Genomic DNA, 7085 nt, shown 5'->3' with positions numbered 1-7085 from the left:
TTCTCGTGCAGATTCGTCTCCTTGATATTGCAGAGAATGATTATGATAGAACTTGTATGAGAACCTCAATGGCATGATTTGTTTACTGAATATTTATTCATACCCAGTGCCTCAGTGTAAATGGCTCACATATGTTGTAAATGATTGATAAGGATGTCCAACACAGTCCGTTTTCGCCGCCAATCCGCTAAATTGCTAGAAGATTACTTACAGGCACTCTTTCCCTTTCTCTATCAGTATTTTCCTTTTGTTGCTTTCTCAAACAGCACAGATCCATGGTGGCATCCATACGGCATATATATCCAAAGATAGGACAGGGGTGGAGTGGGTTATCCTTCCGGCAAAGACTACTGTTTTGGCAACTTGGGAAATAAAATATTTCAGCTTTCTTGGAGCCCTTAAGGACTTGGGTGTTTTTTATGGCACCCGTAGCTGTAGATCACATGAAAAAGTAAGTCTTTATGGACTCACACTGAATTGCTGACCCTTAACTCTGGTTTCGGTAATAAGAAGCAACCTAGGCGGTAATCGCCCTGAAGGGCCATTATGCATGCTGTAGGTGATAAGGTAAGTCGTCACAAGGCCTAGTGCCTGCTTGTACCTGCTGGAGCTTAAATTGGTTACTGCTCTTCTTTCCTGGACAGGATAATAATCACTGGTGCCCATTTATACATCTGGGTGGAGAAAGGCACTGTTAAAGAAAATTGCCTTCCCAAGACGACATATCAACGCCCAATCCAGAGTCTAGCTCACTAACGCGCTATGCCAGTTCCTTTTTGTGTAGAATCCGAATGTAATGTGGACTTTAATCTGTCCTAAATCAACAAAATGCATCTATTTTAATAGATTGCAGATAGTTTCTTTCTCGGAAATAAACAAAGCAGTCGGCAAGGTGTCCACTTTCTTTTGAAAGTGCTGGCCATTTATTTCTTCCCCGATGCATTTTGTTGATTTCAGGGACAGATTAAAGTCCACATTACATTCGGATTCTACACAAAAAGGACTGGCATAGTGCGTTAGCGGGCTACACTCTGGATCGGGCGGTCCTGGTTACTAGGGCATTGACATGTCGTCTTGGGAAGGCAAACTACAATGACCTCGTCACGTACGGTCTTAATCGACCTGTGTATATCTAACTTGCAACAACGCACTTGCGACCAATTTATCGCTGGGGCAAAAGTTTCTAATGTTACCTCACTTTTAAGGGATTGTAGAAAAGGGGCATGTCTGTAAAAGTGAAGCCAGGTAAGCGTTTTTTGTAAGTGAATTTATCCAGACACATGACTGCAATTTGTGTTAGACGATTAGCTTTAATTATATTCGAAATTTATTTAAGGTTCAAAACGATTCTCAAGTAGTGTCATGACAGATGTTGTGGTTGCATTTAAAGAGACCAATAAGTTCTTTTTTCTTCAGAAAATATTAAAGCCCAAACAGGTGGGTTATAGTACTACTGAATGGAACTACAAAGCTTGCTTATATCCTGATTTAATTAGCGCTTCATTACTACGGGCCACAGATGTAATACGTTGAACGAGTTGAACAAAGGATATAAACTTAACATTGCAGTTTGGACGAAAAAGATGCAATTTTGTATTGTGATTTACTGGCACGAGATGTGTTGTTAGGTAAATAAAGAGTTTTTGCAGCGGCTCTATTGTCTGTAATTTTCAAGACTTCTTCCAAGAAATCTATAACCGCTGTCGGACTACTATTTGATCGGTCCTAAAACAATCACATAAAAATTTCTTACTAAGGGCAAGTCTTTTCAGTGACAATTAACTTCAGAATCTCTTTTAACCATAACTTGGAAGGAAAAAAGATAATCGAAATTAAATGGCTGATTTTTGCAGACACGCTTTGTTGAAACTTTAACCGGAAGTGGCCTGGTTAGCCATCTTCTCCTAAGTTTTTTTCTTAGTAAAAAGCCTCAACCTTAGTATTTTTTCTTGATATTACTAAACTAAGGGCTGAACTTTGCAGGGATACTAAGACCTCAAGATATAAAACATGGGCATGGAAAATATTTGGTCTGAAAAACAGGCCATTTCCAGTTGCTTTCCATATGCTTCAAATATGACCAAGTTGTGATAACAGCCACAGGCTAGCGAAAAATTTCCATGAGCTAATGTTCTCACCCATAAAAGCCTAAGGATAGGGCTTTACAAAGATGGTTTTGTTTTTGCCTGAAATAAATTTCATGTTGCTAAAAGAGAGATTTAAAAGTGGCGAAAATTGCACTGAAAATCAGCCTCTGGGGACCCCTGAGGGGCTGATATCGAGAACTCGGCTAAAAAAAAAGTCATCGAAGCTGAAACTTTGGCATATTACATAAGTCGACATAAGTACTTTGTGTACCAATTTTAAGCGAAATCGGCCGACCTTCATTTCCAAGTCTGCTCTGGTCTTTCAGGCAGTAGTCTCCTTTGCAGCCGCTCGGGCCGGAGTCACGCAACGCTCCCTTTCCCCACGAGGCTGCTTCAAATCGACATACATTCCTTTCTCGGAATAAACCAATCAATGTGTGGCTTTCATTTTCTTGCGAATGTTCGCGCCTTAAATTTCAACAAATTACCTGGCTCCTTTTATTTGACCAGATGATGCAGTTCTTTCAGTAACATAATGGCGGATCTCGAAGAAGCATTCAGTCGTGTAGCGTCAAAATTCGGCATACAGGCTTTAAATTCGCATCAGCAACTAGCAATATCGAAGTTAATTGAAAGGAAAAAGGATATTTTCGTTAATTTGCCGACTGCCTCCGGAGAATCTCTGATTTTACAAGCTTTGCCGTTAGTCATCGACCACATATCAAGTCAGCCAGGCCACATTTGTGTTGTTGTGTCGCCTTTGCTCATTCTAGTGGATGATCAAGTGGAGTATTTGAGAAGCAAGGGAGTTACAGCGGCGAGCATTAGCTCTTGCACTGAAGAGGAGGCGACTGTGATAGAAAAGGGAAAGATTTCTGTTGTCTTTGGCTCCCCAGAAGCTTGGATCCAAAACGAACGGTGGAGATCAATGCTTGGAAATTCTGTGTATTCCAAAAAATTATGTGCTTTGGCCATCGACGAAGCCCACGTAATAAGGCAGTGGTAAGGGGAGTCTGTATATATATATAAGCTCAAAGTGTCTGCTTAATTCTTAGCACTCCACTATGCCTTATAAAATTTTAATATTGCTTTGCAACGCAAATTGATCGAATACCATCCTTTTCATTGTTTTTGTTGCTGTTTAAATTTTTGATGGTTACTGGTTTTTCTTTTACAGGGGGACATCCCAAAGCAATAAGATGGCTGCGTTTCGTCATTGCTATGGAAAGCTGTATGAGTTGCGGTCCCTTGCTCCAAATACCCCAATGGTTGCATTAACTGCAACAGCAACAAAGCTCACTGAAGACACCATCAAAAAAGTTCTCCTAATGCAGAATCCATTGGATATTAAAGAAAGTCCAGACAAGGTAAATCTTACCTATTCAGTTATAAAGATGAACAAAGATTGTGACCTCGAATTATTCTTTGAGTGGCTTGTAGAAGACATCAGGAAATTAAAAGATACTTGTGACAGGACCATAATCTACTGTCAGACCATAAAACAGTGTGGGATTATCTATGGAATGCTAAGAGGACTATTAAGGAAAGACTTGTTCATTGAGAAGACAAGCACTGGTGAAAAATTGCCCTTAGTAGAGATGTTGCATTCATGCACCCCTGCCACAAACAAGAAAAACATTTTGACCTCCTTCCAACATGAGGATGGGATCATAAGGGTCTTAGTTGCAACTATAGCATTTGGCATGGGAGTCAATTGCAAAGCTGTTCACAGGATCATCCATTATGGGCCATCAAAGAATATTAAAGCCTTTGTTCAAGAAACTGGAAGAGCTGGGCGTGATGGCCGTCAGAGTAACTCATTTTTGTTGTATCATGGCATGCTTTTGAATCATGTGGAGGGAAACATCAAGTTGTTTATTAAATCAACTGATTGTCGAAGAAAAGCAATTCTGGAACACTTCAACAATGATAATGAGAGGCCTCTATTGAAACATCTCTGCTGTGATAATTGCGGAAATAACTGTGACTGTGCTTTGCCAGAATGCAAAACTTCACTTCAATATCCTGTGTCTGTAGATGCAAAGAGTAGCAGCAGTTCAAGCAGGAAAAGAGATTATTCAACCACTACAGAGGGAGCATGTAAAAAGATGCCTGATAAAGTATCACAAGTCACTCTTAGTTGATTTTGTAGGCATGGCTGCAAATGCAAATCTCAAGACATTGACCAACATTCAATTCATGCTAGGATTTGGAGATCTTCAAATTTCACAGGTTCTTCATAACCTGGAGCACATATTTGAAATGTCTGACGTTTACAGAACAGTGGAAATCTGGCATAAAAGGCATGCACAAGAGATTCCGGTAATTGGTGAAACTTTTCATGACACAAATGTCAACAGCAATGATGCTTTATGCTGTTGATGATGATGACGATGATGAAATAATGTTGTTTTTAGTGAGGATCTACTTGACGAATGGAGTGATAAGTTACTTGATGATGAACTATTTGAAATGGTCATGGACAACATTTCACTTTCCCAGATGGATACAAGTTCTTTCCTTGCCAATCAACCCAATGATTCATGTGATGTAGATATTGTTGATGATGACAATGATTTGCTTACAGCTTTGGCAGGAACATATGGTGTGTAATTATTTACTATTAATAGGTAATTAATATTAAGTGGACCTTTAATTGACCCTATTCAGGATTAGTAAATTACTGGATTATTCCACTATCCTAAACTTCCCCACCCCTTCCCCAAAATAAAAGGTTTTTACAACATTATAGAATATTGTTGGTTTTTTTTTTTTGGTAAGAAATTCTAGTAGAGGATTTTACTGAGTAGTATTGTCATAATTTATAGATGATAACAATTATGTGGCCTTGTGTTTTGGCCAATCCAATTATGTCAATGGTCTTCACCTTAGTTGAAGTTAAGCAAGCACCTGACTAGAAAATCATATTTTCACCTACACACAGACAGTTGTGGATTTCCATTGCTTGCCTAAAGCCAGGGCCTATGAAACTGATCAGAGGCCTTAGTGATAAAACAACCTTAACCTATCAACAATCACCATTAATGTTTAAATTTAGGGTCTGCATGAAATGAGATCCTTTGTATTTCGCAATTTTATAAAATGTTAGTAATCATGTGTTTTTCATTCTAATATTTTTTAAATAAAATCTCTATCTTATTAGTCTTCTTTGCAGCCGCTTGGGCTGGTGTGACGCAATACTCCTCATCCCCACAGCCTGAATGGCAATAAAGGAGACTAATATCTTGTCGAATATTATTAATAATGATCAACAAAAACAAACGACAGTGTTAATTCAGTAAACAATCAAACAGGTCAAAATAAATAACTGAAGGGTTATTCAATGGCTGTCAGCTAAATCTATCTCTTTTCTTAAACACATTTACAAGCTATAATAAGTGTAGGGATTAAGATCTGTGTACTGGATATCTTTTGTGGTTCAAGTTCACAGTATGTCTACTTAAATGAGTAGAAGTGTGTTATCAAGTTTAAACAAGAGGCACAGCCAAGTGTTTTAGACTTGATAAAACACAAACTGCAAGATGTCTGATTTCGATTACTTCAGTAAGAAGATGAGCGCTAAAAACTTTGCCATGTTTTATCAGATTGAAAGACACTCAAGAAGCAACATCCTTTGCAATGCTAGCAAGTCTTTGAACCATGGATTAATATACCTAGACTTTCACTTAACAAAACAAGGACTGTGATTGGTTGATTTTTGGTCATGTGTCCCTGATCAAATACAAATATATCCTGACCAGGATGTAATTCCGCAGTTGTTGCCCTGTCAGTTTTTTGTTTCTTTCTTTTGCTGTGACTGTTGAAGGGAAAGTCTAAATCTATAACAAAGCAGGTAATGTATGGTCCCTTGGAAACTAGTTAGTTTTGTTTTCCCTCAAGCCCTGATTCGTTAGACAAAGGACTCGAGGGAAAACAAAACTAACTGTTTCCGCCATAGATTGTGTATTATTACTGATCCACAGCTGCTATATTTGAAGAAAGGATTGGGGTTTTGAAAGAAAGATTCCTCAATGAAATGATTCATCTAGCACGTGAGCCCAATTGGATATTCCTTTTGTGCTTGTTGATCCATTTATACAGACTTAATAGGTCCAGGTCTTCAAGTCTGTCCCTCTTAAAGTCATTGAACGTTTGGTAGTGCCGCCCAGCAGTTTCGGTGAAAACATCCAAGTCAACAGCCCTGTTAACAAGTTCTACTATGTCTTTATCAGGTGAACCTTCTGGATGCTTGCCTGAGTGGGTTTGCCTGTTTAAATTGCCATCAAGTTTGTCTAAAATGGTGCGTGTTGCATTCTCTGCTTTGCACACTCACGAAATTGCAGACTGTCAAATTAGGCCCCAAATTTCTTATCCCTTGCTTAACAAAATTGTTACTGTGTTCCATGTCTTCATCAAGGGGGATATTTCCCCCTTGCACACTGTGATTGTTCACAAATCGGTTCCAAATAAACCGCTCCCTGTCCCTCTTTGAGAACAAGGCATGAACTAAGAAGAACTGGTATACAAACTCAAGTGCATATTTGGTGCTATGTGATTCATCAGCTCTACAAAAGAGAAGAAAGTATTTATACTGCCGCATGACTCGTGCACCGTCACCTTCCTTTATGGCATCAAGGAAATTGAAAAATAGCATGGCATCAGTCATAAGTGCACAGTTATAATTGTAGACATCATCACCGTTGTGTTGTTTGTCTAAGGCTGGTGAAGGCATAGCAGTGGTAAGCTCAACAGGAGGTTCATCAGCAACAAATGGTGGATCATGAAAAAGTTCATGAGTATTCCTTCTCTTTTTGTATTTGTATTTCTTGTTACATCCAGGAAACCTACATGGAAACTTGTTATCATCTGTAAGCTCTTGCTGTTGCAACAACTGCTGTTTTTCTTCAGCAGTAAGGATGCGGTCCACCAAATTACTACTGTCTTGAAAAACAAAACCATCCACCACCTTGCCAGCAAGCTCATGCAGCAATTCGAGTT

At 38.9% G+C, this 7085-nt stretch overlaps 2 pseudogenes; one reads left to right on the top strand and one right to left on the bottom strand.

Annotated features, from left to right (window-relative positions):
- Positions 1-2622: 2622 nt before the first annotated feature.
- On the top strand, positions 2623-4700 carry LOC138003686 (ATP-dependent DNA helicase RecQ-like; annotated as a pseudogene).
- Positions 4701-6128: 1428 nt separating this feature from the next.
- LOC138002222 (uncharacterized) overlaps positions 6129-7085 on the bottom strand; it is a 13535-nt pseudogene continuing 12578 nt past the window's right edge.

This window comes from Montipora foliosa, chromosome 5 (assembly GCF_036669935.1).
Source record: "Montipora foliosa isolate CH-2021 chromosome 5, ASM3666993v2, whole genome shotgun sequence".
NCBI classification, from domain to species: Eukaryota; Metazoa; Cnidaria; class Anthozoa; order Scleractinia; family Acroporidae; genus Montipora; species Montipora foliosa.
Note: the sequence above shows the minus strand (reverse complement) of the source record. Positions and strands in the feature narration are given on the sequence as shown.